This window comes from Natator depressus, chromosome 22 (genome assembly GCF_965152275.1).
Source record: "Natator depressus isolate rNatDep1 chromosome 22, rNatDep2.hap1, whole genome shotgun sequence".
Taxonomy (NCBI): domain Eukaryota; kingdom Metazoa; phylum Chordata; order Testudines; family Cheloniidae; genus Natator; species Natator depressus.
Genome location: NC_134255.1, coordinates 1,249,865 through 1,277,491, shown reverse-complemented (window position 1 = coordinate 1,277,491; position 27,627 = coordinate 1,249,865). Strand labels below are relative to the sequence as shown.

The window sequence follows — 27,627 nt, the reverse complement described above, 5'->3', positions numbered from 1 at the left end:
TTATCACTTGGCTAGTTCTAGAAGTATAAAAGAAAGAATCAAAATCACTGTCTGCCGGTGTAAGGGCCTTCTCTTACCGTGACAGTCTGAGGCCCTGTGCTTAGGCTAAGGCCTTTGGCTAAGCAGCAGAGGCAGCCATAAGCTAGGAAGCGAACGGTCACATCCTCACATTCCAAACTAGTCACATTGAAAGAAGGTGCTATTGGGCTGTTAGGAATACACTCCTGTCCTGATAGTGCCTATCACCTCCAGAGAAAGGGAAGTGCCTAGAAAATGTAAAAGGAAACAGCATCCTGTCTGGCAAGAACTCACTTATCAATACTGGGATGTGAAATCCTCACTTCTGTATTGTTTTGTCATTATAGTTCCCACTTTGCTATTGTTTGTCTGTATAATCTCTGTCTCGTTCTGTGATTGTTCCTGTCTGCTGTATAATTAATTTTGCTGGGTGTAAACTAATTAAGGTGGTGGGATATAATTGGTTACATAATCATGTTACAATCTGTTAGGATTGGTTAGTTAAATTTCAGGAAAATGATTGGTTAAGGTATAGCTAAGCAGAACTCAAGTTTTACTATATAATCTGTAGTCAATGAGGAAGTGAGGGGGTGGGGGTGGGCGGGGGTGGGCGTGTGGGTGTGTGAGAGATGGGAACAGGGAATGGGGTAAGGAAATTGCAATCATGTTTTGCTAAAGGGGGAAATGGGAACAGGGAATGGGAGTAAGGAAATTGGAATAATGTTTGGCTAAGGGCAGGAATGGGAACAGGGACACAGGTGTAAGGCTCTGTGGTGTCAGAGCTGGGAAGGAGGATACTAAGGAAGGAAACTGGAATCATGCTTGCTGGAAGTTCACCCCAATAAACATCGAATTGTTTGCACCTTTGGACTTCGGGTATTGTTGCTCTCTGTTCATGCGAGAAGGACCAGGGAAGTAAGTGGGTGAAGGAATAAGCCCCCTAACACCCCCGGGTGCTCTGTTTCTGATCGTACATACAGAATGGCTTGTTTTTATTTGTCTCTTTGCTATTTAGATTCTGTCTTTATCCTGTTTACTTTCTTCTTACATTTTACCCACCATAATTCAGATTCCTTTCTATCAACTTAACTTGGGCTGGGTTTTCAGGAGATGAGGGTTTCAAGACTGGATGCCTTCTGTAAGATATGTTTTAGCCTAACACAAGCTATTGGGCTCAATAGTGGGAAAACTAGAGGGAATTCTCTGCCCTGTGTTATACAGGAGGTCAGACAGGATAATCTAAGGATCCCTTCTGATGTTAAAATCACTGATGTTTGCAGTGTTAAAACCTAAGAGATTTATAGATTATACAAGGGATGGAGCATGAAGGTGACACCTTGAACATGGATCCAACAGTTAACCCATGTCAATGTCACTTTAACATGAACATGCCATGATGTCTGTACACCCCATGCTGGTTCAGCAGCCAAAGGGTTAACAATTCACGTGCCTGCCCGTTCAGTCAGGGCTGAGTGACAGTGTTTCTATTCTAAAGAATCCTGTTGCACTTGCTTGTAACATTTATCAGTTTTTCACCTTTTGGGCTGTAGTTTTCTGAAGCTTCCAAAATTTTCTCTCCAGATGCAATTTTTCTTAAAAGTTTGGGCAAAAATGGCTCCCACTTTTGTGTCTCAAGAGTGTAAAATTATTAATAAATAATTCACCAAAAAACAATTTGCACACAGCTACTACACTGTCAACTGTTTGGGGTAGAAATCTGAAATTGGACAATGAAAATCTGTTTTGGTTTGGCTGCGTTATAAAGGTTTAACACACACACACACACACACGTATGCACGCGCACACACACACACCATATTCTGCACACACATGACATTTTTAATGACAATGTTGGATTTTAGCAACAATCTCCCAACATTCAGTAGGCACTGGACATGCAGAGGAAAACCCTGTGAGGAATTTTTGACCTCGGAAGCTGAATGTGGAACACAACAGAGCCCCTCACCATATCCCACGGCTCGTTTTACCTCGCTGAACTTGGCTGTTCTTTTGAACATAAAATTTTGCAGGGGTGGTGGGAGCAACTCCATTTTCCTGCTTGGTTTCCATTACTTCCAAAATTAAGGTTGCAAAGAGGGTTCCACTATAAGCCAATTTGCACCCTCACTCTAACAGGAAAAAGATTTGCACCTTCAAAGTTTGTGAATACTCTTAGCAAAGAGGAGGATTTTTTCCATAAATGTTAAGTAATCTAATCAAATGTTTTTGAAGGTAAAATTCATTAAATATAGTCATTTTCCCCCTTTGAAATAATTCTCTATTTTCTCCAACTTCAGGGTGGGAAGGTTTATATCATTAAAACCTGTGTGTGTGTGTGTGTGTGTGTGTGTCTGTTTGTGTGTATGCGTGCACATGTGCGACTGCAGAGAATCACTTGTGCAAAGGGAAATTTAAAACACGTGCTAAAATTAAATAAAAAGGAATCTATTCAAAAGTCCTTGTGTCTCCCTCTGGGTCATGGAAACTGGTGCTGAATGTTTCCAGGGCCAGAATGTCCCTACTACAGGGGAGTCTTTCAACTTCCATGTTCTCAGCATTAAACTTTCCCTCCCCACATCCACCTTGTACATGAATTAACTCCTACAAGACTATTTCACCTCAGGGCAATGCACATGCTCCAGAGCCACCATCCTCGCTTTGCTCCATGCTGCCACTCTTTTCCCCAGAAAAAAGCACATCCATGGTGCTGGGCATCCCAGTTGAACCTATCCACATGACACTTTGCAAATCCTCAAGGACCGTTATGGAACTTAGAAGCTCATTGGGCCCAGCCTGTTGCAGTGCTTCTAAGGTCAATATCGGCCCACCCCAGCTTTAAAGCACTGCCTGGACTAGAGGAGCTGGGAGTGGTGGAATCAGGACCTCATGTGGATGAAGTGACCTAGCTAACTCAGAAGGCAGACCCAGCACAATTCAGTCCACTGATTTTCTGATGCACAAGTGCTGAAGCCTTTTCATTGCAACCAGATGCAATATGGAAAACTTGCATTCAGGGCTAACCTAGGCCCTCATGAGCCAGGCTGGCAAGTGGAGGGGGAACATGTTCAGCTATTTGGGAAGGGCACAGCAGACTTCCTCACCCCCAGTCATCACTATACTTAAAGTTCCAGTTGCAGCTACAGTTGCTGCTTGGAACAGCTGCCAATAGGCAGCATTTAGTCTACGAAATATCTTAGGCTGCCAGACGCAACTGGACCCAAGACAGTATGTGTCAAATGTGAACGGAGTTCAGAACGGTGGAACAGCACTCTAGGTAGGAAAAATAGCTGCAAGCAAGTCCATTTGCCACTGACTGGAGTACTGTCATGGATGGATATAAGCTGTTCAGGAAGGACAGGAAGGGCAGAAAAGGTGGGGCAGTTGCACTGTATGTAAGGGAGCAGTATGACTGCTCAGAGCTCAAGTATGAAACTGCAGAAAAACCTGAGAGTCTCTAGATTAAGTTTAGAAGTGTGAGCAACAAAGGTGATGTCGTGGTGGGAGTCTACTATAGACCACCGGACCAGGGGGATGAGGTGGACGAGGCTTTCTTCCGGCAACTCGCAGATGTTACTAGATCACAGGCCCTGGTTCTCATGGGAGACTTCAATCACCCTGATATCTGCTGGGAGAGCAATACAGTGGTGCACAGGCAATCCAGGAAGATTTTGGAAAATGTAGGGGACAATTTCCTGGTGTAAGTGCTGGAGGAACCAACTAGGGGCAGAGCTCTTCTTGACCTGCTGCTCACAAACCGGGAAGAATTAGTAGGGGAAAGTGGATGGGAAGTGGAAAAAGTGGATGGGAACCTGGCAGGCAGTGACCATGAAATGGTCAAGTTCAGGATCCTAACACAAGGAAGAAAGGAGAGCAGCAGAATACGGACCCTGGACTTCAGAAAAGCAGACTTTGACTCCCTCCGGGAACTGATGGGCAAGATCCCCTGGGAGAATAACATGAGCGGGAAAGGAGTCCAGGAGAGCTGGCTGTATTTGAAAGAATTCTTATTGAGGTTACAGGGACAAACCATCCCAATGTGTAGAAAGAATAGTAAATATGGCAGGCGACCAGCTTGGCTTCACAGTGAAATCCTTGCTGCTCTTAAATACAAAAAAGAAGCTTACAAGAAGTGGAAGATTGGACAAATGACCAGGGATGAGTACAAAAATATTGCTCGGGCTTGCAGGAGTGAAATCAGGAAGGCCAAATCACACCTGGAGTTGCAGCTAGCAAGAGATGTTAAGAGTAACAAGAAGGGTTTCTTCAGGCATGTTGGCAAAAAGAAGAAAGTCAAGGAAAGTGTGGGCCCCTTGCTGAATGAGGGAGCCAACCTCGTGACAGAGGATGTGGAAAAAGCTAATGTACTCAATGCTTTTTTTGCCTCTGTCTTCACAAACAAGGTCAGCTCCCAGACCACTGCACTGGGCAGCACAGCATGGGGAGGAGGTGACCAGCCCTCTGTGGAGAAAGAAGTGGTTCGGGACTATTTAGAAAAGCTGGACGAGCACAAGTCCATGGGGCCGGATGCATTGCATCCGAGAGTGCTAAAGGAGTTGGTGGATGTGATTGCAGGGCCATTGGCCATTATCTTTGAAAACTCATGGCGATCGGGGGAGGTCCCAGATGACTGGAAAAAGGCTAATGTAGTGCCCATCTTTAAAAAAGGGAAGAAGGAGGATCCTGGGAACTACAGGCCAGTCAGCCTCACCTCAGTCCCTGGAAAAATCATGAAGCAGGTCCTCAAGGAATCAATTCTGAAGCACTTAGAGGAGAGGAAAGTGATCGGGAACAGTCAGCATGGATTCACCAAGGGAAAGTCATGCCTGATTAATCTAATTGCCTTCTATGACGAGATAACTGGCTCTGTGGATGAAGGGAAAGCAGTGGACGTGCTATTCCTCGACTTTAGCAAAGCTTTTGACACGGTCTCCCACAGTATTCTTGCCAGCTAGTTAAAGAAGTATGGGCTGGAAGAATGGACTATAAGGTGGATAGAAAGTTGGCTAGATTGTCGGGCTCAACGGGCAGTGATCAATGGCTCCATGTCTAGTTGGCAGCCGGTATCAAGTGGAGTGCCCCAGGGGTCGGTCCTGGGGCCGGTTTTGTTCAATATCTTCATTAATGATCTGGAGGATGGTGTGGATTGCACCCTCAGCAAGTTTGAAGATGACACTAAACTGGGAGGAGTGGTAGATACACTGGAGGGTAGGGATAGGATACAGAGGGACCTAGACAAATTGGAGGATTGGGCCAAAAGAAATCGGATGAGGTTCAACAAGGACAAGTGCAGAGTCCTGCACTTAGGACGGAAGAATCCAATGCACCGCTACAGACTAGGGACCGAATGGCTCAGCGGCAGGGCCGAAGGGTTCAAAGTGTGGGAGGGGGTGTGGGGCTGAGGCAGGGGGTTGTGGTGCGGGAGGGGTGAGGGCTCTGGCTGAGGGTGCGGGCTCCGGGGTGTGGCCAGAAATTAGGGGTTCAGGGTGCAGGAGGGGGCTCCAGGCTGGGGCAGGGGGTTGCAGTGTGGGTGCAGGTTCTGGGAGGGAGCTTGGGTGTGGGAGGGGGGCTCAGGGCTGGGGCAGGGGGTTGCGGTGCGGGTGCAGGTTCTGGGAGGGAGTTTGGTTGTGGGAGGGGCCTCAGGGCAGGGGTGGGGCTGGGATGAGGAGTTTGGGGTGCAGGAGGGGGTGCGGGCTCCAGCTGGGGATGCAGGCTCCGAGTTGTGGCCAAAAATGAGGGGTTCAGGGTGTGGGAGGGGGCTCCGGGCTGGAGCAGAGGGTTGGCGGAGGGGTGGGGGGGTGCTGGCTCTGGGAAGGAGTTTGGGTGCAGGAGGGGACTCAGGGCAGGGGCAGGGGGTTGGGGTGTGGGAGGTGGAGCAGGCTCCGGGCGGCACTCACCTCAAGCGGCTCCCAGAAGCGGCTGGCATGTCCCCGCGGCCATTAGGGCCGCTGCCCCCGCCTGCAGGCGCCGCCTCCACAGCTCCCACTGGCCGTGGTTCCTGGCCAATGGGAGATGTGGGGCTGGCATTTGGGGTGGGGGCAGTGCGCGGAGCCCCCCTGGCCGGCCCTGTGCCTAGGGGCTGTGCAGAGCCGGGCAGGGAGCCTGTCTTAGCCCCGCTGCGCTGACTGGACTTGTAACGACTGAAGTCCCATTTTGACTGGGCCTTCCGGTTGAAAACCAGATGCCTGGCAACCCTAGTGGGGAGCAGGCTATGGGCTTCAGCGTATTAGATGACTGAGCAGAAGGGAGGTTCTCATTAACTCACTGGAATGTGACGCCAGATCAAGAGTGAGACAGAGCCAAGCTGCCCAGAGTGAATAGCCTGGACAGTGTGGAGTGCTGCCCCTCGAAGGTGTATTTAGGGCAGGAGAAGGACCTTTGTTCCTCAAAGGTCACCACTCCCCACAGCACAGGGAGGCTGTTTGCAGCATCCAGGAGCCTGCAGAGAACGCAGCCACAGAGAGTTCGCTGCCTTTCTCCCAGCCGTCACACACACGGACACTGTGAACCAGCTGTCCCCTGCACGCACACAGGCTGCACCAGCTAAATCCCTGTTCCTTGCCATCCCATTGATGCTAGCATCACCTCCACGGCTCATATTTATTAATTGTACAAACCTAATGGAGGAATGCATTGGCAAAAAAGGGTAATGGCCATGAGGCCAGCAATAAAACAGAATTAATGGTCCATAGGAAGAAATCATGTCCACTTAACACCAGCTTTGAAACTGTAACAGAATAATGTAATACCAGCCGGGCTTTTCTCTGTATGCAGATTGCTTACACCATGTTAATCACTCACAAAGCAGGCCACGTTCTCCCTCAGCTCACATGACCCTCCGGGGACCAGAAACATTTAGTGAACGGATCATTTCCAACACGGACAACTGCAGCAGCACCCACAAGATCCAGCCCAGAGGAACACAGGAGCGAGCACCTTGACCAGGCGGTAATGTCTGAGGAATGCAACTCCAGCCCTTTGCAGCAGGGCAAGCAAGCAGCAAGTCCATGGCTCAGAACCACAACCAGGCAGCGAGCAGCTGCTGTGGCAGACAGGACGGCAGGAACAATCTGTCTGTGTGCAGTGAAACCTCAGGGAGAGCCTGGGAGAGGCTGATTGTTAGCTGTTCTTTCCTGCAGCACCTGACCTGCAGATGGGCTTGAGGCCAGGGACTGTGCGGCTCCCACTGGCATTGGCAACTTTCTACTCGGACAAAACTGAACACCCTTGCCCCACCCCACCCCTCATCCAAGGCCCCGCCCTGCCCCTTCTCCAAGGCCCCATCCCTGAGGGCTCCGGCTGGAGGTGCGGGCTCTGGGGTGGAGCCAGGGATGAGGGGTTTGGGGTATAGGAGGGAGCTGGGGGGTGGAGCCAAGGGGTTCGGAGTATGGAAGGGAGCTCCGGGCTGAGGTAGGAGGCTGGGGTGTAGGAGGGGGTCAGGGTTGCAGGCTCCGGGTGGCGCTTACCTCAAACAGCTCCCAAAAGCAGTGGCATGTCCCCACTCCGGCTCCTACGCGGCGGCACAGACAGACAACTCTGTGCGCTGCCCCATCTGCAGGCACCACCCCCGCAGCTCCCATTGGCCCAAGCTCCTGGCCAATGGGAGCAGCAGAGCTGGCGCTTGGGGTGGCGGCAGCGTGTGGAAGCCCCCTGGCTGCCCCTATGCATAGGAGCCAGAGAGGGGCCATGCTGCTGCTTCAGAGAGCCGCACCCAAGAGTCGCAGCAGGCAGGGAGCTTGCCTTAGCCCCCCCTCCCCCCCCCCCATGTCGCTGGTCATGGCCTGGTCAGCAGTGCTGACCGGAACCACCAGGTTCCCTTTTCAACCGGGCATTCCGGTCGAAAACCTGACACCTGGCAACCCTACTGACAGTACTGTCTAGAGGGACCTTGCAAGGGCTCAGGCTAAGACCAGGTTTCCAAACGGGAAGCCTGGCGCTGCAAGGTGCTGGCCATTGAGCACAGTGGAAGTACTCAGGATCCCACTGGATTCAGCCCACACTTTAATATTAACTCATTATTTTAAGTTGGAGAAAGACTATTTAAGGGTGAAACATTAGACCCTGGAGAGGGCTAATTCCTTTGCCTATTTGTGAGGAAAGCAATATTAAAATGCAATTCTACTGAGAATGCACAAACACATGCAGAGGGGCTGTTTAAGTGCACTTCCTTCGAAGTGGGGCTTTTATAGAAAATATGATTTCTGCAAAATCGACATTTTTCACAGAAAAGAATTGCTGATGTAGTTTTCCTGTTTTCCTCAGTCAGAGGGAGACACCATGGTGCATCATGGGACATGTAGTCTGACCAAGGAGCCTGGCCCACAACAAACACTGGGGGCATGAGGCGCTCAAACTACAGCTCCTATGAGGCATCACAGCAGCTCAGGCAAATGCAGGTTATTGTCGACCTGACCTGAAGTGAAACATTTCAATTCAGGAATGCTGAAATGTTTCATTTCAGCTAAAAGTATATAATCAAAATGTTCTGATGTTTTCAAATCCAAAGTTTTGGGGGAAATTTCATCCCTCCAAAAATATGCTATTTCAGCTTTTTTCCTCATTTGGAACCAAAACAAAATGTCAAAATATTGGAAATTCCCCATGCAATCAGATCTATTCACAACCTTTGTGTATTTGAGCAGAGATCACATAAAGATATGACACCCTCCAAAAATTATTGCTTCTGGGTGAGAAACAGAATTCCCACTTAAATGGATTAACACAAAAACAGCTGTTACAAATAAGCAGGTCACCAGGTACTATGTATTTTATTAAAATTAAACAACTGTTAACAGCACGTTTGGCCTGAGAGAAGTGTAACATATTAAATTATCGTCAAAGCCTCCTCTAGCGACTGATCCACAGAAAAGAACGGAGACTACTACTACTGTTGGATTATCTAACTAAAATCCTCCTGAAAGTCCTAGGTTCAAGTCTCATTCATGACCCAGGGGACATACAGTGAGGGCAGGTCTCAGCAGTAAGAATGAGTGTGTCATATGTACATTACATCATGGGTAATAATTCATCAGGAAAAGGACAATGAACCAAAAGAACTCTGAAGCAGATTGGATGGACATGTGCTACTAACCAACCAAGAATTTTACAACATATCGGTTCCTACTATTTTACTTCTGGCTATCTCTTTAAAGAAAGTTTAATTTAAAAAATAAAAAGATCATTCACACAAATAACCATAAAACAAACCTGAGTTTTCTAAATTTAAGGAAATTCAGTTAAAGGAGAAGTGAAATGTTCACATGAGATTATGTAAATCAGCAGACAGCTGAAATTCCAGTTTGGTAACAGCCTATTATGCGTACACTTAAATATGTCCAAATACACCACATAAGGGTTCCCATTATCAGTCAGCATATACCCGTGAACCTATAATACTTTCAAAACAAAATATTTGAATATTAGTCCCTCCTCATCAACCAAGACTGTAATTCTGGGCGTTGAGTTTTAATTGCTTCAATTAATGGCATAATTAATGCCTCAAGTTGTGTAAGCAATGAACTCCTTCCCCCCAGTAATTTGCACCCTTCTCTCAGACCTCGGAGAGAAAGATCTTTTAATCTATTTACTGTCCCTGAAGGTTCACACCTCAGCGACTGTGGCCTTGGCATCATGCACTCAGAGCCTACAAAGCAGTATTTAGTGCAGCCCTACATACACCCCACTCCAGATCCAGACATTCAATGTGAGGGCATAGAAGGGACTATGGCCCAAACATCCTGAAGATGTAGGGTAGGTGAGTGGGGTGCCGAAGAGACAATCTATCTCAGAGAACTCCACTTACAGGTGAATAAACTGCCTGTCTCCTTAAAGAACTCTCTGCAGATCTCCTCTTTCGGGCTATTAATTGGCTGTAATAAGTATCCTGAGTGGAGGCTGAGGAATGTCTTTCTAAAAGCTCTTCTCCTAACAGAAGCTTTAGACTTGGCTCTTCTACTGGGAGGTGCAGCAAGACCAGAGTGGAGCTCTATGTGGCAGCTTTACAGATTTCAGTTCCCCAGTTATGTTTCACCCAGTTATGTTCATGGAAATTATGAAGCGCAGAGAACTCCCCTTTTAATGACAAACTCCACACCAGACCAAGGTCAGGAAAGTACAGCGAGACACACACAAGAGAGAGGCCTGCATTTGCAGGTACAGGCTGCCAAAACATGACATTTCCCTGCACTGACCCACACTGGACTCAGCACTGGATCCACCTGGGAGCTCCTGTAGTTTCAAAGGCACTTTCCCATATACAGGAACTGCACTGTCAGGCCCTAGAGCTAAAAGCACTGCTGGTGTAAACAGGCATAGCTCCACTGATATTGAGGACATTTTGCCTGATTACACCAGCTGACAATTTGGCCTTCTCTGCTTAATTTAGTTCTGATGATTTTTCTTCCCACCACAGGTCTGTTACTTGTCCTATTTATGTAGGACAACCTGTTGGGCCTGCCCTTTCGATTTCTATAGCCCAGTCCCCTCCTGTAATATCACAGCTCTACGGTTGTAACAAACATTCCCAAAGTACAGATCCAGAGAGGTCAGTTTCAGAGGAAACCGTGAAACCGTTCAGCTACATTTTAACACTCAGACCAGTACCACTGTGCCTGCATCCGCTCTTCTCAACTACCGATCAGACAGTCGCTTCCCCAGACCCTGCCCTTTCTCCACAAGCTGTAGATAAAACATGGGCCAGGAGGTATTGGTGGAGGTAAGAACAAAATGTTTTTTAAGTACATCAGAAGCAGGAAGCCTGCTAAACCACCAGTGTGGCCCCTGGATGGTCAAGATACAAAAGGAGCACTGTAGCGGGGTGGTCACCCACTCCGGGCCTGAAAGGGTTACAGCCCAGCCCTGGGAGAGGGCTGGGGCGGTGAGCCAAAAGCTAGGCAGATGGGGAAGGCAGCCTCAGCTGGGGCCATGCCTCCATCAGGACACAGCTGGCCCTATAAAAGGCTGTGAGCCAGGAGCTCAGTCAGTCTCTCTCTAGCTGTGGAGAGAGATGGGCCTGGCTGCTTGGGAGCTGAGTAAAGTACCTAGAGTGGAGCAGCGCTGGGGGAGCTCCAGTCTGGAAACCCTCCAGGCTGCAGGCCTTGTTAAAGGCTGGAAAGGGTACTGGGGTTGCAGAGGCTGCAGCCCAGGGTAGGCAAAGGCAGCAGGTCCAAACCCCCCTGTGCCAATGATGACACTGCAGTCTGCCCCAGTGAGCGGGGGCTAGATGGTAACTGGCAGTAGCCATAGACTGAGGCGAGGTGGGAATAGAGGGTTGGGGGTTCCCCTGGGTGGGGAGACCCAGAGAGAGGGCACCCAAGATATAGGGGCACTGGGGTCCAGGAGGGACACGGGGGCCAGCAATAGGCGAGACGCTGGCCTGCAGAGGGCACCCTGGAAGCTGGAGAGCTAATTCTCAAGACGACCAGCGGGAGGCGCTGTGTCAGTGAGTCCCACCTCGCTACAAGCACTTAAAGATGACAGAGTCATTGTGGAGAAACTAAATGAATTCTTTGCTTCAGTCTTCATGGCTGAGGATGTTAGCGAGATTCCCAAACCTGAGTCGTCCTTTGCAGGTGACAAATCTGAGGAATTGTCACAGATTGAACTGTCATTAGAGGAGGTCTTGGAATTAATTGATAAACTTAACAGTAACAAGTCACCGGGACCAGATGGCGTTCACCCAAGAGTTCTGAAAGAACTCAAATGTGAAATTGCGGAACTATTAACTATGATTTGGAACCTGTCCTTTAAATCAGCGTCTGTACCCAATGACTGGAAGATAGCTAATGTTACGCCAATATTTAAGAAGGGCTCTAGAGGTGATCCTGGCAATTACAGACCGGTAAGTCTAATGTCAGTACCGAGCAAATTAGCTGAAACAAGAGCAAAGAATAAAATGGTCAGACACATAGAAGAACATAAATTGTTGGGCAAAAGTCAACATGGTTTCTGTAAAGGGAGATCATGTCTTACTAACCAATTAGAGTTCTTTGAGGGGGTCAACAAACATGCGGACAAGGGGGATCCAGTGGACATAGTGTACTTAGATTTCCAGAAAGCCTTTGACAAGGTCCCTCACCAAAGGCTCTTACGTAAATTAAGTTGTCATGGGATAAGAGGGAAGATCCTTTCATGGACTGAGAACTGGTTAAAAGAAAGGGAACAAAGGGTAGGAATAAAGGGTAACTTTTCAGAATGGAGAGCGGTAACTCATGGTTTTCCCCAAGGGTCAGTCCTAGGAACAATCCTATTCACTTATTCAGAAATGATCTGCAGAAAGGAGTAAACAGTGAAGTGGCAAAGTCTGCAGACGATACTAAACTGCTCAAGATAGTTAAGACCAAAGCAGGCTGTGAAGAACTTCAAAAAGATCTCACAAAACTAAGTGATTGGGCAACAAAATTGCAAATGAAATTTAATGTGGATAAATGTACAGTAATGCACATTGGAAAAAATAACCCCAACTATACATACAATATGATGGGGGCTAATTTAGCTACAACTAATCAGGAGAAAGATCTTGGAGTCATCGTGGATAGTTCTCTGAAGACGTCCATACAGTGTGCAGCAGCAGTCAAAAAAGCAAACAGGATGTTAGGAATCATTAAAAAAGGGATAGAGAATAAGACGGAGAATATCTTATTGCCCTTATATAAATCCATGGTATGCGCACATCTTGAATACTGCGTACAGATGTGGTCTCCTCATCTCAAAAAAGATATACTGGCATTAGAAAAGGTTCAGAGAAGGGCAACAAAAATGATTAGGGGTTTGGAACGGGTCCCATACGAGGAGAGACTAAAGGGGCTAGGACTTTTCAGCTTGGAAAAGAGGAGACTAAGGGGGGATATGATAGAGGTATATAAAATCATGGGTGGTGTGGAGAAAGTGAATAAAGAAAAGCTATTTACTTGTTCCCATAATATAAGAACTAGGGGCCACCAAATGAAATTAATGGGCAGCAGGTTTAAAACAAATAAAAGGAAGTTCTCCTTCACACAGCGCACAGTCAACCTGTGGAACTCCTTGCCTGAGGAGGTTGTGAAGGCGAGGACTGCAACAGGGTTTAAAAGAGAACTGGATAAATTCATGGAGGTTAAGTCCATTAATGGCTATTAGCCAGGATGGGTAAGGAATGGTGTCCCTAGCCTCTGTTTGTCAGAGGGTGGAGATGGATGGCAGGAGAGAGATCACTTGATCATTACCTGTTAGGTTCACTCCCTCTGGGGCACTTGGCATTGGCCACTGTTGGAAGACAGGATACTGGGCTGGATGGACCTTTGGTCTGACCCAGTATGGCCGTTCTTATGTGTCTGACACAAAGGGTTAAACTTACTCTGACTCAGACTCATTAGGGTGACCAAACATCCCGATATTATTGGAATTATCCCGATATTTGGGGCTTTGTCTTATAGACAACTATTACCTACCCCCCCCCCGATTCTTCACACTTGCTGCCTGGCAGAAAGGACCATCATGACCATCTAGTCTGACCTCCTGCACATCGCAGGCCACAGAACCTCACCCACCCACTCCTAATAGACCCCTAATCTCTGGCTGAGTTACTGAAGTCCTCAAATCATAAACTAAAGACTTCAAGTTACAGAGAATCCGCCTTTTACTCAAACTCAGACCAGAGAGTGAGCCATGCCCCCTGCTGCAGAGGAAGGCAAAAAACTCCCAGGGTCTTTCCCAATCTGACTCAGGGGCGAAATTCCTTCCCAACCCCCTATGTGGTAATCAGTTAGACCCTGAGCATGTGGACAAGACCCACCAGCCATACACCTGGGAAAGAATTCACCAGCCTTTGGAGATATTTGCTGCTAGCAGTCACAGATCAGTTACGTGACACTGTGGGCAGTCTCCTCATACCATCCCCTCCATAAATTTATCAAACTCACTCTTGAAGCCAGTTAGATTTTTTGCCCCCGCTGCTCCCCTTGGAAGGCTGTTCCAGAACTTCACTCCTCTGATGGTCAGAAACCTTCATCTAATTTCAAGCCTAAACTTGTTGATGGCCAGTTTATAGCCATTTGGTTTTGTGCCAGCATTGGCCCTTAACTTAAATAACTCCTCTACCTCCCTGGTATTTATCCCTGCAATGTATTTATAGCAAGCAATCATAACTCAGCCTTTGTTTTGTTAGGTTAAACAAGCCAGGTTCCTTAAGTTGCCTCTCATAAGGCAGGTTCTCCTTTCCTCTGGTCATTCAAGTAGCCCTTCTCTGCGCCTGTTCCAGTCTGAATTCATCTTTCTTAAACATGGGAGACCAGAACTGTACACATTATGCCAGATGAGGTCTCACCAGTGCTTGAAATAATGGTACTAACACTTTCCTGTCTCTACTGGAAATACTTCGCCTGATGCATGGTATTTCTGCATCAGTTTTTTTTCGTGGTCGTATCATACTAGTGGCTCATAATTATCTGTGATCGACCAATACACCCAGGTCTTTCTCCTTCTCTGTCACTTCCAACTGATATGTCCCCAACTTATAGAAAAATGTGCATTATTAGTCCCTCAGTGCAGGACCTTGTACTTTGCACTATTAAATTTCATCCCATTTCTATTACTCCAGCTTTCAAGGTCATACAAATATTGTATAATATTCTGTTCCTCCTCTGCATTGGCAATATCCCCCAACTTTGTGTCATCCACAAATTTTGTTTGCAGACTCCTACTTTTTGTGCCAAGGTCATTAATGAAAATGTTAAATAAGACTTGGTCCCAAGACGGATTCCTGACCTCCCCAACCATTTGGAAAAACATCAGCCAAGAGGGGGCTGTCATATCCTGCCAGGGAATTAGTATGACCACTTGCCATTTTGTGCAGGGGATGAGGTTGAAATAAGACAGTATAATCAACTAGGGACATTTCTGCCTCCCCCTCTGACCTGACATCATGGGAGCTAGGCCACAGAACCCATTATTGGAGTTAATTTCCACAAGATCAATGCACAAATAGGAACCATCTGTTATATAAAATGCTAGCACAATCTCCATCCATAACCATGGCAGCCCCCCACACTCCTGCCTTGATAGTTGGGGCATTTAAAGAAATGTAATATATTAAGAAGTCATGGTAGTGGCAGAGCAAACAAATTATTTGTGAGTATCTCATCTCCGATGACATCATTTCTCACCAATCACTGGTGCTCCCCAAGCTATGATCCCCATCTCCTGTTACTACATGACAGCTCGCCTCAGATTACAAACTTTATCTACAAAATGCTATTAGAACAGGTGAACTCTGGAGGATCCCAAAGCAGCCTCAGGCTCAATCAGTTCAAAGTATTTCCTCCCACTCCTGCCTGGGATAGAATGAATGTTAATTGGAATACACTCTGAAAGATGGAGAACCATTCTGTTCAAACATACGCAAAGCTGTTATTAAATGCTAATTTTATGCAAGCAGGTTAGCTCTAGCTTTGGGGAGGGACTAGCATGGTTCAGATAATTCTCTCCTTTTATACTCTGTAACAATGAATTCTAATATCTTGACTAACATCACATGAACAAAGGATGGATTCTCCTCCCTATCTGCTTATTTACAATTGCCATCACATAGCTGCATGCTGTAACAACTATAAAAGGCTCTTTACTAGAGTTGGAAAATAGCTCCTCGCTATTTAATGGCAACACTCCCAAGACTGTAATGTGGAAAGGCTTCTGTTACGGGCACCTCTCCACCAACTGGGTTCCACGCCAGACTCACAACAAAGTTCTACTCAAAGAGAGTGAATAGATTCCTTTACTTCTCACCACCACTGGCCTCCTTCTAGGTTTAGGTTGCCATGCACACATCATGGCCTGTTCTCAAGTCCCTCCATTGGCTCCCCATTAGTTTTTGATGCCAGTTTAATATTTTTGTCCTAATCTTCAAAGCAATTAATGAATCAAGACAAAACTATATTAAAGACTGAATTTTAATCTATGAACCTCTCGCTCCCCTGGGACACTGCAGCTCACAGAGCCCCAGATGAAGCACATAAACCAGGGCATAAAAGCATGCTTGGTCCAGGGTATCTGGTTATGGAACAAATTTGCAAGAGGAGATTAGGTGACTCCAGAATCTGACCATCTCTAGGAGGGGCTGCAAAGCTTTCCTTTTTGAAAAGACCCTTCCAACATAAGAATGACACTCACAACAACGACACCCTTTTCCATGCAAAAAAATCCCAACTGACCCCCCCAAAAAATACCCTGAACAAAATCAACCAAAACAATCAAAAAACCCGCAAAAAAACTGCAAATATTCCTTCCACCTCAGATGCTCCTCTTTGATAGTACCCGCCATGTCTATGAACATCAGACTGGATTTTCACAGGTCTCGAAGGGAAGGAGGGGCCCAAATCCCTAGCTCAGTGAGAAGAGCAGACTCATAAACCTCAGACATGGTCTAGCCACTAGAGGGGGACAAAGAACCAGACTGTGTTAATATACCTTACACAAAGGAATGACAAAATCTGAAGGGATAAAAGGGTGCAGCCCAGAGAACTCTTTCACAGGTCAGCCATGTGAGCCAAGTTTCCCTTCTTTCCAGCTGCAAGCATTTCCCCCAGACACAAAGCTGTGTATGTGTGTGTGTCCATGTGTCCTGCAAAGCACACCAACCAGCCCTGACTCCTCCTTACACACCCACACACTCCGGGTGCTTCAGGGTCACCCCCCTTTCCCTTCTCTCTAGCACTTCGCCTTGCAGGGTCCCCTGGCTCAGGGCAGCAGAAAGAGGGAGGGGAGGAGCACCAGTGGGGGCTAGTAGCCCCCAATGGAAATATTGTGGGGGCTGATCTATGTTTACACCCCCAAATATTTCCTCTGTCCCCAGGGAGGGTGTGAGATGGGGCAGCCCTCCCCCATTCCTCCTTCAGCGCAGCCCTCCTAGCACTGGGGAGAGGGGGCACCTGGAGTCAGAGGCAGAGGCAGAGCCAGGCAGGGCAGGGACAGAGTGGAGATGCATCATTTCAGGGATGGGGGCAGAACTGTTTCACCTCCAGGGCAGGAGCCACTGCCAGTTGCGTAAAAGCAGCCTGCGAGGTGGGGAGCAGGGAGCCAGGCAGGCAGCTGCCCTGGGTCCCCAGAGTGGGGACACCAGGCCTCAGCAGCTGCCCGGACTGCACCGTTTCCTCAGCCTGCCCAATTGCCACGAGTGCCAGAGCTCTGGATGCTGCCCAAATCCCCTGCGCACCCCAGCTCCCTTGGCGCACACCCTTAGCCCCAAGCCTGAGCCACCTCCATGGGAGACTGATCTTCTACCGCCCCTGCCCCAGCTAATGCAAGCCTCGCTGTGTGCGGCAGAGCACCCTGTCAGTAACCAGCCACGGCAGGAAACTGGCTCCGCGCTGCTGGTGATGCCGCGTGACGGAGACGGAAGAAATCACAGAAAGGAAACGTAACGACCTGACACATTGAGAAAATGACATTTTCTTGCCCTGGGAACTGTCGAACACCAGGCATTTGGCTGGCGAGATGAGGAGACCCTCTAAGGCAACTATTCCGGGGAGCGTTTGTTTCATACACCCTGAACCTGAGTGGTGGTGACAGCGATGCCCAGAATCCTCTCCTGAACGGCAGCAGCTTCACCAGCACTATTCAGACAGTTCTTCGCTGCAGGTCTGTGGGATTTTCCTACTTCTCCTCTGCTGACAGAAACTAAAATCAGACTCAGTATCCGAATCGCCCAGACACTCAGGATGCCAAGTTTCAGAGAAAGGAGGTAAGCAGAATGCAGCAGAGGGCAAAAGCTTGAATCAACCAACCACCACCAAAAGAAAGAAAGGGAAAATGAAATGACAGCAAAAATGCGCAAAATCGATTCCTTTGCTGTATCAGTTAGTGCCGTTCACAAGCTCATATGGGGGCGGCAATTATTTCAGGGCCTAGGGCGGCAACATCATTAATCCGCCACTGCCTTCACGTTTACTTTGGGTCTCGGCAGAACGGCCAAAGGCCAAGGACTGAGTTACCCGCTCTTCCGGTCCTTCAGGAACATTTATAGGAGAAGGGAGGTGGATGTCTGCACCACTCAGGACATACCTTTGCTGTGGATAAAACAGATGACTTCCGTCTGCCCCATTATACAGATGCAGAATGCGGGCTGAAGAAGATGGAGCCCAGTAAGCGACTGCAAGGTCGCTCCCCATGACGCACCACCTAAGAGTGGGGAAGGGGTGTTAGTAGCTAGATCATTACTTTCAGTGGATCTAGGGGGAGCTTTCCAGTTGTCCTGAACCAGGGAGCCTTCGCCAAACAATCAGGTCCAGGAAGATCGCTATGGGCTGATGTTTGAAGGGGAAGTTATACAAGTCAAACAAAAAAAAGCCCTGGGATTTATACTATATACTGACCATTTTTATTCGCTCTCCACTGCCGTGGCTATAGATAGTGAGGGCTTCTTCCCTCCACAGGTTGTCCACTTGAGCCAAATCTGATCTATGTTCCCAATCGTTTGCGCCTACACATTTCTCCCCATTATGTTTTCCATGCAGAGTGCACATTGCTCTTCTCGTCATATATCGATCCCGAATCTATCACAGCATCAGCCTTGTTCAGCAGAACCACTGGGCATAGCATTAGCTGAAGCACAAAGGCACCGCTGCATACAGCCCAAGAAACCAATGGCTAATTACTGCAGTACCTGCTGCTAGCAGGAAGGCTGCTGAACAATATCCAGTCGGAATCCCTGTTTTCAGATGGTTATTGGTTTCTGATTCGTTATCCCTTTGGGACTGATATTCTCCCAGCCTAGTCTGCAGCCAAATGTGTATTTTGTTGAGAGACTTGAGCAAAAGTCCTTCATAGAAAAAATACCCCCCCAAAAGTGTTGCTCTTTAACAGATAGCCCCCACAAGCCTCCATCTGGAAGGACTAAGCTTTGGAAGTTGGAACTGGCTGGAGACAGCCCTCACAAAGCAGCAGTCCAGACGCTTCAGGGGAAGGATGTTGTTGCTGCATTTGGAAACAGAGTGCTGAGTCCATTGTTTGGGTTTGCTGTGGGCAGCAAAGGCCAGGAGGTGGATGGGGTGCATTTAAATGTTCTGTAGCTATATATTTAGAGACCCTCTGCAGCTACAGGGTGGCTAGTTAAGAGCTCTGTAGCATGGGGGTTCAATCTCCCATGCTCATTCGCAAGCTGTGCAGGATGGACTCTTACAAAAGCTCTGGGCCTCCCTTCACAAGTTCATGCTTCTGCAGAGCTGATGAGCCTGGGAACCCCAGAGAGTAAAAGCTTCTTGTTCATTTTCTCCCTCTTTTCTCTTCCAAAGAAACTGTGGAATTGCAGTGAATGAACCTGTGACTGCAGCAGCAAGGTTTGTGAATGCAAGTAAGGGTGAATGCAGCATATGGATACACAGTCAAACCGTCAGAAAATGTCCCGTATTATGGCATCCTTGCCTATTTACAGAGTTTGTTTTTCCAATAGCTCTGCATAACTGTAAGGAAAGCAACGCTTATGTTAAAAACTCCTAGAACAAGATGTTCACACTTGTGTGCCTAAAGTTAGGCACAAGGTGGGGGAGGGAATATCTTTTATTGGACCAGCCTCTGTTGGTGAGAGAGACAGCTTTCAAGCTACACAGAGCTCTTCAGGGCTGGTCTGACCAGCAGAGCTCTGTGTGGCTCGAAAGCTTGTCTCCCTCCCCAACAGAAGATGTTCCAATAAAAGATATTCCCTCACCCAGCTTGTCTCTCTTAATATCCTGGGACCGACACACCTACAACAATACTGCATAAAGTTAGGCACCTAACTCCACATTTAACCACTGAGTGAAGCTCTGGACACACCTCTGAAAAATAATGACTCACCAGTCTCAGAGAATTTCTCCAAGAAATGCTGCTCTGGCCATGCATTCCCAGAGTGGCATGTTTAGTGTTTCTGGCTTTGCTGGGCCTTTGTTACAGAGATATTTATCTAATATTGTCCCCATATAATCTATCCCCTAAAGCTTGTCATGAAAGGTCAGACATTTCTTTCACTGAATTTGCTTGAGCCTGAGCTTACTTAGGTCACTGCCAGATGTTCCTTCAGGTTTTTTTATTACGTTATCAAAAGCAAACACATCATAAAAATCCGCAAAGGAGACTGACTCATGAGCTACCTATACAAGCGCAAATGATCATCAAGATTCCTTTCAACATAGGGCCTGGATAGCTGCTGCACCCACTGACTCTCAGCCACGGGACTTTTCGGTGCCATTGGAACGCTCGAGCGGATCAGCAAGATACTCTCTGAGCTGCTATCACCTCTGGAAAATGGCATCGGAAGGATTTCTGCTAAATTTAGTGAGCCAGAAGCCAGGCTGGGGAAAAGAGATACAAAAGGGGCAGGACTTAGACAGCAAGACCAAATTAATCAAAAACCATGATTGATTGGCAGGAGATATTTCAAAGCCAGAATGGAATGCAGAGAAAAAAATCAAAGAGCCAAAGCAGAAAACAAGGTAGGTGGCTCTGCAGAGAAAGCCAGCCACACTGACTTGCTTTTATAGAAAATCTTGTGTCAAGGCTTCTGAAGGAGCCTATCCTTGCTGTGAGGAAAGCCCTTCAAAGTCCCCAGAGAAGGAGCACCATGCTCTGAAACCTATTGCCTTGTCTACACTGGAAAAAGAAGTCTTGTATTGTAGCCACCACCACCAGGAAGAGTGCAGCTGAACCGAGTAACTGTGTAAGCACAAATGCAGACAGGGCTGAGACACCTTTGCCTGCTCTGAGTGAGTTTTCATGACGTGGCACTAGGAATACCTAAGCCCTTCCCCAATGAGCAGCTCTGCATCAGTTCTGCGGCACCATCACCTGCTGCTGCTGTAATCAAGTACTAAATCCTCTGGTGTAAACACATACCAGCTAATCAGAGGAATCAAGCCTGAATATTGTTCACTGCACATTTGTACCAGGAATACACTTTAAAGGAGTCCAACTGCCATTTCCCCCAGATCTCAGCCCAGCCACCGAGGCAAAGAGAAGTGACTTTGCTCATCTGAAAAAGAATTTTGTGGAGAAAGGAACGGAAGCCTCCCACTTTCTATGCAGCAAAACTCAGTTACCTGTGATGAGAAGGCACATATATTCTGGAATCAGACATTCACATACAGATGACTTGACACTATGCCAGACATTTCTCAAAGCAGGCTGCAAGACACAGAAAAAATTAACGAATACTAAAATCCAGGCCCTGCACTTGCTATGACCTTGCCCCACCCCCTTTATCAACATTTTTGCCCCCCTGCCCTTGCTGGGGAAGATCATCTCAGTCTTTGGCAACCCAAGGTTCTTTCACACAGTGTGCCCCGGTATATAGTGCAGTGGTGGATCTGCATACGTGCTCTCTTTTACATCAGCCAGAAGTTATTAAACCGCTGCAGCCAGGAGTCAGTGGAAAAATAAGGCATTGGTATTCTTCCAAGCCCTGTCCACAAGATAAGCTCTGCCCATGAGCTGCCACACAAAGTAGATTGTCCAATCCAGGCCCTGGCTCTAGAAAGAAGAATGAGTTATTTTACAGGAGCTCATCTTTTATGGCAGCTCAGGTATTTTCCCTCCCTTGCTCCCCACTGAGCCATAGACACAGCCACCAGAATTATGAGCAGATAGTTGAGGAAAAAGAATGAGCAGGGAAGATCTCATTTGGCTGGGCAAGGGTGGAGGAAGGAGCAGACGCCAGGAGAAGGAAATGGAGTCAGGAATTCTGGCTGTTGGAGCTTGGAGTGCCAGCTCCGAGCACAGCTGGCAAGGGCAGCTAGGCAAGATAATGCATGGTGATTTCTCCTATTTTATCCCAAGGTAAATCACTTCAAATCTGAGCAAAATATTGTCCCCTAACCAGAGAGCACACCTGCCAAATGTAAAATGGAATTTACCTTTATAGAGGAATTGGGGTGAAGGGGGGGGGCAAGACTAAGATCATGATAGAAAACAAGTTGCAACTTTAGCTATGGAGGCTGTCACTTTGCCATAACTAGAGGTAACTCATGGGCTCCACCCTCCATCTAGTGACAATCACTAGCACCAGGAGCATCCAAATCAAAGCCCTGATGGCGACCCATTTACATGGCATGCCATAGGTCAGTGGTTTTCAAACTTTTTTTCTGGCGACCCAACTGAAATCAATTTTTGATGCCCGCAACCCAACGGAGCTGGGGATGAGGGGTTTGGTGTGTGGGAGGGGCTCATGGCTGGGGCAAAGGGCTGGGGTGAGAGCTGTGGAGTGGGGGTGGAAATAAGGGGTTCGGGGTGTGGGAGGGGGCTCTGAGCTGCGGTAGGAGGTTGTGGTGCAGGAGGGGGTCAGAGCTCTGGGCTGGAGGTGCAGGCTCTGGGGTGGGGGCAGGGATGAGGGGTTTAGGGAGAAGGAGGGGGCTCAGGTCTGGGGCAGGGGGTTGGAGTGCGGGAGGGGGTCAGGGCTCTGGGGTGGGGGTACAGGCTCTGGGGTGAGGGTGGGAATGAGGGTTTGGGGTGCAGGAAGGGGCTCTGGCTTTGGGGGGCTCAGGGCTGGGGCAGGGAATTGGGGCGCAGGGTTGGGGTGCAGGCTTACCTCAGATGGCTCCCGGTCAGCCGTGCTGCAGGGGTGCTAAGGCAGGCTTCCCACCTGTCCTGGCACTGCAGACTGAACTGTGTCCTGGAAGCGGCCAGCAACAGGTCCAACTCCTAGGCAGAGGCACGCAAGTGGCTCTGCGCAGCTCTCACCCACAGGCACCGCCCCCCCAGCTTCCATTGGCCGGTTTCTGGCCAAAGGGAGTGCGGAGCCGGTGGTCGGGGTGGGGGCAGCGCGCAGAGCCCCTTGGCCCACCTGCCTAGGAGCTGGACCTGCTGCTGGCCGCTTCCGGGGCACAGCATGGTGTTGGAAGAGGTAGGGACTAGCCTGCCTTAGCCGGACAGCACCGCCGACGGGACTTTTAATGGCCCAGTCAGCAGTGCTGACAGAGCCACCGCGACCCAGTGCCTTATATGCCGTGACCCAGTACTGGGTCACGACCCACAGTTTGAAAACCACTGCCATGGACAACCATGAAATAGCACCGCTAAAGAGCCACCGTGCAATATGCCTTCTGCTCCACAGAGGCTGAGGTGTCACTGCAGATGCCATCAAGCGCTGAGCCCCACCACAATCCATTGTGTTGTGCTCACTCACACACAGTGCGGTGTGCTTGTGTTGGACAATATATTGATTTCTTGGCAAGTGAAGAGTGTTACACATGAGCATGTGGCACATGGATAACTCTAAGCCACCACTGGTCTGTGACATCCCGTAGAGCTGCATTTTGAACTTGGGTCTCAGTTAGCAAAAAGAGATGTAAAGTCACATGGAAGGAGCCAGCTCCCAAGAGGTCACACACCTGGTCACACACGTGTGCGTGGCACTCTCTACACCAGTGCACTGTTCCAAGGAGCAGGGCAGGGCAAAGGTTCTGGAGGAAGATTTGGGACAGCTGGCTCAAGTGGATGAAGAAGAGTGCTCGGGGTTCATGTAACTGGATGGGCAAGTAGAGGGGAAAGGCTCGCTGGGCATACGTGGGTGAGTGGGGTGTGGTGTAGTGTGAGGGGAGCATGGGTGCAAGAAATGGGGGGCCAAAGGCCATTTCCTTCCCACACACTTATGAGAACCTGAACTCAGCAGGGGCACAAGTGGGGAGGGCAGGTGGCCTAGCCCCTTCCCTTTGTCCCCTGACCTCAGCTGGGTGGCATCACAGCAGAGTCTCTTCCCTGCCGGCATGATGAGGGGCAGCTGGGCCTAGACCCCCGGTCACAGTGCCACTCATACATAGAAAGAAAAGGAGTACTTGTGGCACCTTAGAGACTAACCAATTTATTTGAGCATAAGCTTTCGTGAGCTACAGCTCACTTCATCAGATGCATCAGATGAAGTGAGCTGTAGCTCACGAAAGCTTATGCTCAAATAAATTGGTTAGTCTCTAAGGTGCCACAAGTACTCCTTTTCTTTTTGCGAATACAGACTAACACGGCTGTTACTCTGAAACTCATACATAGCTCATTTTGATTGCTTTGCGCCCCCCTCCCCACCCCCGCACGCACACACTTTTGCAGTCCTTCTGGTGCTCACGGATGGGAGAATCATGTGTCGGAAGGATAGCCTCCCCACTCCTTCCAGCATCACCTTGGGTCTGATGTCCATTGCTCGCATCTTGTCCCACCATTTGCACCAGTGCAAGGTGGGTCTAAAGCACAGTCATCACAGAATGGGAACATTCCACATGCACTCTGCACTGGGGTAAACCACTCCACAAGGTGCAGGGGGCAGAGGGTTAGGCTTGCTGGCTTATGCAAGTGCATCCCTCCTCCCTTGCTCCAGAGCGCCTCTACTGGTCCAGCCCCATACCCTCTGATTCAGACATGTGAGGAATGAGTCCAGAGTGGAGTTTCCAGCTCCCCCTTCCTGCTTTAATAACTTTGGTTGCCTGCGTGCACTGGGCTTGATTCTGGGAGCCTTAGTCAGGCAATGCCCCCATTGGGGCAATAGGCATTACAGCAGAGCCAGGCCTGCCGGAATGGGCCCACACTGCGTTCCCTTCCATTTACCCGCACTCAGCTCAGCAGTAGCGTACAGACAAATGCATGAAGAGCGACACAAAGACAATCACCACAACCAGTGACTTTTACAGCGTGGCTTCCCAGTGAGGGTGGGCCTCACACACGCTACTCTTCTACTCAGTGTAACTTGAGCAAATAGTTTAATCTGGCCACCCACCAAGGAGAGGTAGACCACTTGTTTTCAAACTTTTTTTTCTGGCAACCCAATTGAAGGAAATTGTTGATGCCCGCGACCCAACGGAGCTGGGGATGAGGGGTTTGGGGTGTGGGAGGGGCTCAGGGCTGGGCAGAGGGTTGTGGTGAGGGCTGCGGGGTGGGGCCGTGAATAAGGGGGTTGGGGTGCAGGAGGGGGGCTCTGGGCTGGGGTGGGGGTTGAGGTGCAGGCTCTGGGGTGGGGCCGGGAATGAGGGGTTTGGGGTACAGGAAGGGGCTCTGGGTTTGGGGGGGCTCAAGGCTGGGGCAGGGGATTGGGGCACGGAGTTGGGGCGCTTAGGGCTTACCTCGGGCGGCTCCCGGTCAGCGGTGCAGCGGGGGGCTGAGGCAGGCTTCCTGCCTGGCCTGGCACGGCGGACTGCACTGTGCCCCGGAAGCGGCCAGCAGCAGGTCCGGCTCCTAGGAGGAGGTGCGCAAGTGGCTCCATGAGGCTCTCAGCTGCAGGCACCCCCCACCCAGCTTCCAATGGCCGGTTCCCGGACAATGGGAGTGCGGAGCTGGTGCTCAGGGCAGGGGCAGTGCGCGGAGCCCCGTGCGCCCCCCCACTGCTGCTGGCTGCTTCCGGGGCGCAGCGCGGTGTCGGAACAGGCGGGAACTAGCCTGCCTTAGCCGGGCAGCGCCGCCGAAGGGACTTTTAATGGCCCGGTCGGCGCTGCCGACCAGAGCTGCCGCGACCCAGGGCCTTCCATTCCGTGAGCCAGTACTGGGTCGCGACCCGCAGTTTGAAAATCACTGACGTACACAACAACCCCCAGACATACTCTGAGGCTGCCTCACTTGAGCCGTGAGGCACGTATTTTGATCGGAGCTTAATTACAAGACACGTTTCCAGGTTAGTGGAACATTACCGTCCTTTCCAGTTGTGGCTGCGGGTGCAAAGGCACATTAACAGTGACTGTCTTTCCTCCCCCCCCCGGGACATGAGCCGACACTCTCAGCCAGCCACACGCCAGTAGTCTACGCTGTCTTTTGTATAGATGCCTTTATCATCTTAGGAAAGAATCCGGTGATTTGTCTGACACACAGACTACACATTAATCATTTATACACACACACTTCATATTTTTATATATTTAATCACGGAAACATTTTAAAATATTTAAAAACTGAAACTAAAAATCACTGAAACAAACTGGATACAACATGGAGGAAATTTGTCAGTGCACAATAAATCTCTGCAACCTATAATAAGAAGTTACTTAAACTCACAGCACTAAATGATTTATTAATTGTCTTCTAATCCTTCTCAGCTATCCTGGAACCAAGAGTGCAGACATATTTCATCTGCTGTATCATAACTTCTCCAGTACCAACCAGCGTGGCTGCCGTTAATGATTCGGTCAATTTTAATTCTGGCCTGCAGCTCCACAGAAATGACTTGCAAATGGCTAGAGACAGGCAGTTACTGCAAAATTAATATAAGCTATAACCAAGGGGAGGGTGAGGCCTAACCCACATGAAATGATTCACCAGGACATGCTGCAGTTGAAGTTAATTTTACAGGATCCAGCCAGGTGCTCATTTTTAAAGAGATATTACATTTCCACGCTATAAAATAGCTATTTTAAGACAGCCAGCTAAGGTTTGTATGGGATATTGTTTCACAAACTAGTCCTCCTGGTTTCAGATGACATCACCCAGATCTCTATTTAAATTTACCCATCATATAAATAAATAAAAACTCTCCCGTTTGAACACAGTAGAAACATAATGCACATGATATGCATAATTCAGATAACTGAGGAATTTCTATTACCATTTTATCTATTTATCTTAGTGTCAGTTATGTATTTAAAGAAATAATAATACAGCACCCAGTACATACATGGCATTTTACTTCTAAGTGTTTTACAAATGCAGGTAATTAAATTAAATGCCAGCGACTGAAAATGAATTCAGCAGTTGCGGGAGTGGCTCAGATCTGGTCATGGCACATTACCAATAGAGCCGCTCTTGCTAACACTTGTAGCAGGGAAGCCAGCTTGGGACTCTCTGCAGTGTTGCTGGTTCTTGCGATATTAAAGCCCCAACCCTGGAGACCAGTAATTTGGTGAGAATCTCAGCTTTCTTTTTTTAAAAAAGTAAGTTTCTGGCCCTCCTGGTTGCAGATAACAGAGTAAAAACATGGCACATGCGTGACCTAAAGGTTCAAAACAACAGACAGGAAATAAAGAGAACCCAACATTTATCATCATTTTGAAATCTCATGATTTTAAGCCAATCTTGTGATTTGGGGATGCTTAGGTTGATAACACTGCTGCTATGTTTAGCTCACATTAATGTTGAGGGGTAAAGTCTGCCAGCCTTACTCACATTGAGAAGTGTACACTCCGTGAGTAATGCCACTGAAATGACAGGTCCAAGGTTCTACTCGCTGTAGGTAAGGCTGAGAGAATTGGGTCATAAGTTTATGATAGCTTTGTAGAGAGTCAGGTCTCCCTTATGATTGTTAGGCTGAACAAGGGCCAAACCAGGGAGGCAGTGTGGTTTAGTGGACAGCATGCTGGACTGGGAGCCAGGATTCTGTGTTCTGGTGCATAGCCTCAGGCAAATCATTCATCTCTATGCCCGTTTTTCTGGGTGAAACTGTTGGCCTGCCTTGTGCAGGTCAGACTAGATGATCAGAATGGTCCCTTCTGGCCTTAAGACCTATGAACTATCAGCCAGGCTCAGCATTTCCCTCCGAAGGGAGAGAAGGGTGGATTTTATTTTGATATTTTTAAATCCTGTTGCTATTGCAGCTATTGCAGGATTGCCTCATCCAACAATAAACTCTGGGGAGGTGGATGGCTCCAGAGCCTGGGATGCAGTCATGGTGATAGTACCCAGCACAGCAAGAGGCCTCACTTGGAAAACAGC

The 27,627-nt window shown here is 48.5% G+C and overlaps 1 protein-coding gene across 9 annotated transcripts in view; it reads right to left on the bottom strand.

The window, feature by feature from the left end:
• PKNOX2 (PBX/knotted 1 homeobox 2) overlaps nucleotides 1-27,627 on the bottom strand; it is a 726,589-nt gene that overhangs the window by 638,807 nt on the left and 60,155 nt on the right. For 3 of the 9 annotated variants that reach the window (XM_074936677.1, XM_074936676.1, XM_074936667.1), the window contains exon 2: nucleotides 18,049-18,165. The exons of 4 other annotated variants lie outside the window; for them this stretch is intronic. The gene's annotated coding sequence lies outside the window, so the exon portion shown is untranslated. Of the gene's footprint in view, nucleotides 1-18,048; nucleotides 18,166-21,056; nucleotides 21,142-27,627 lie in introns of those variants that run through there. 2 more of the 9 variants (XM_074936668.1, XM_074936671.1) reach the window with 2 other exon arrangements.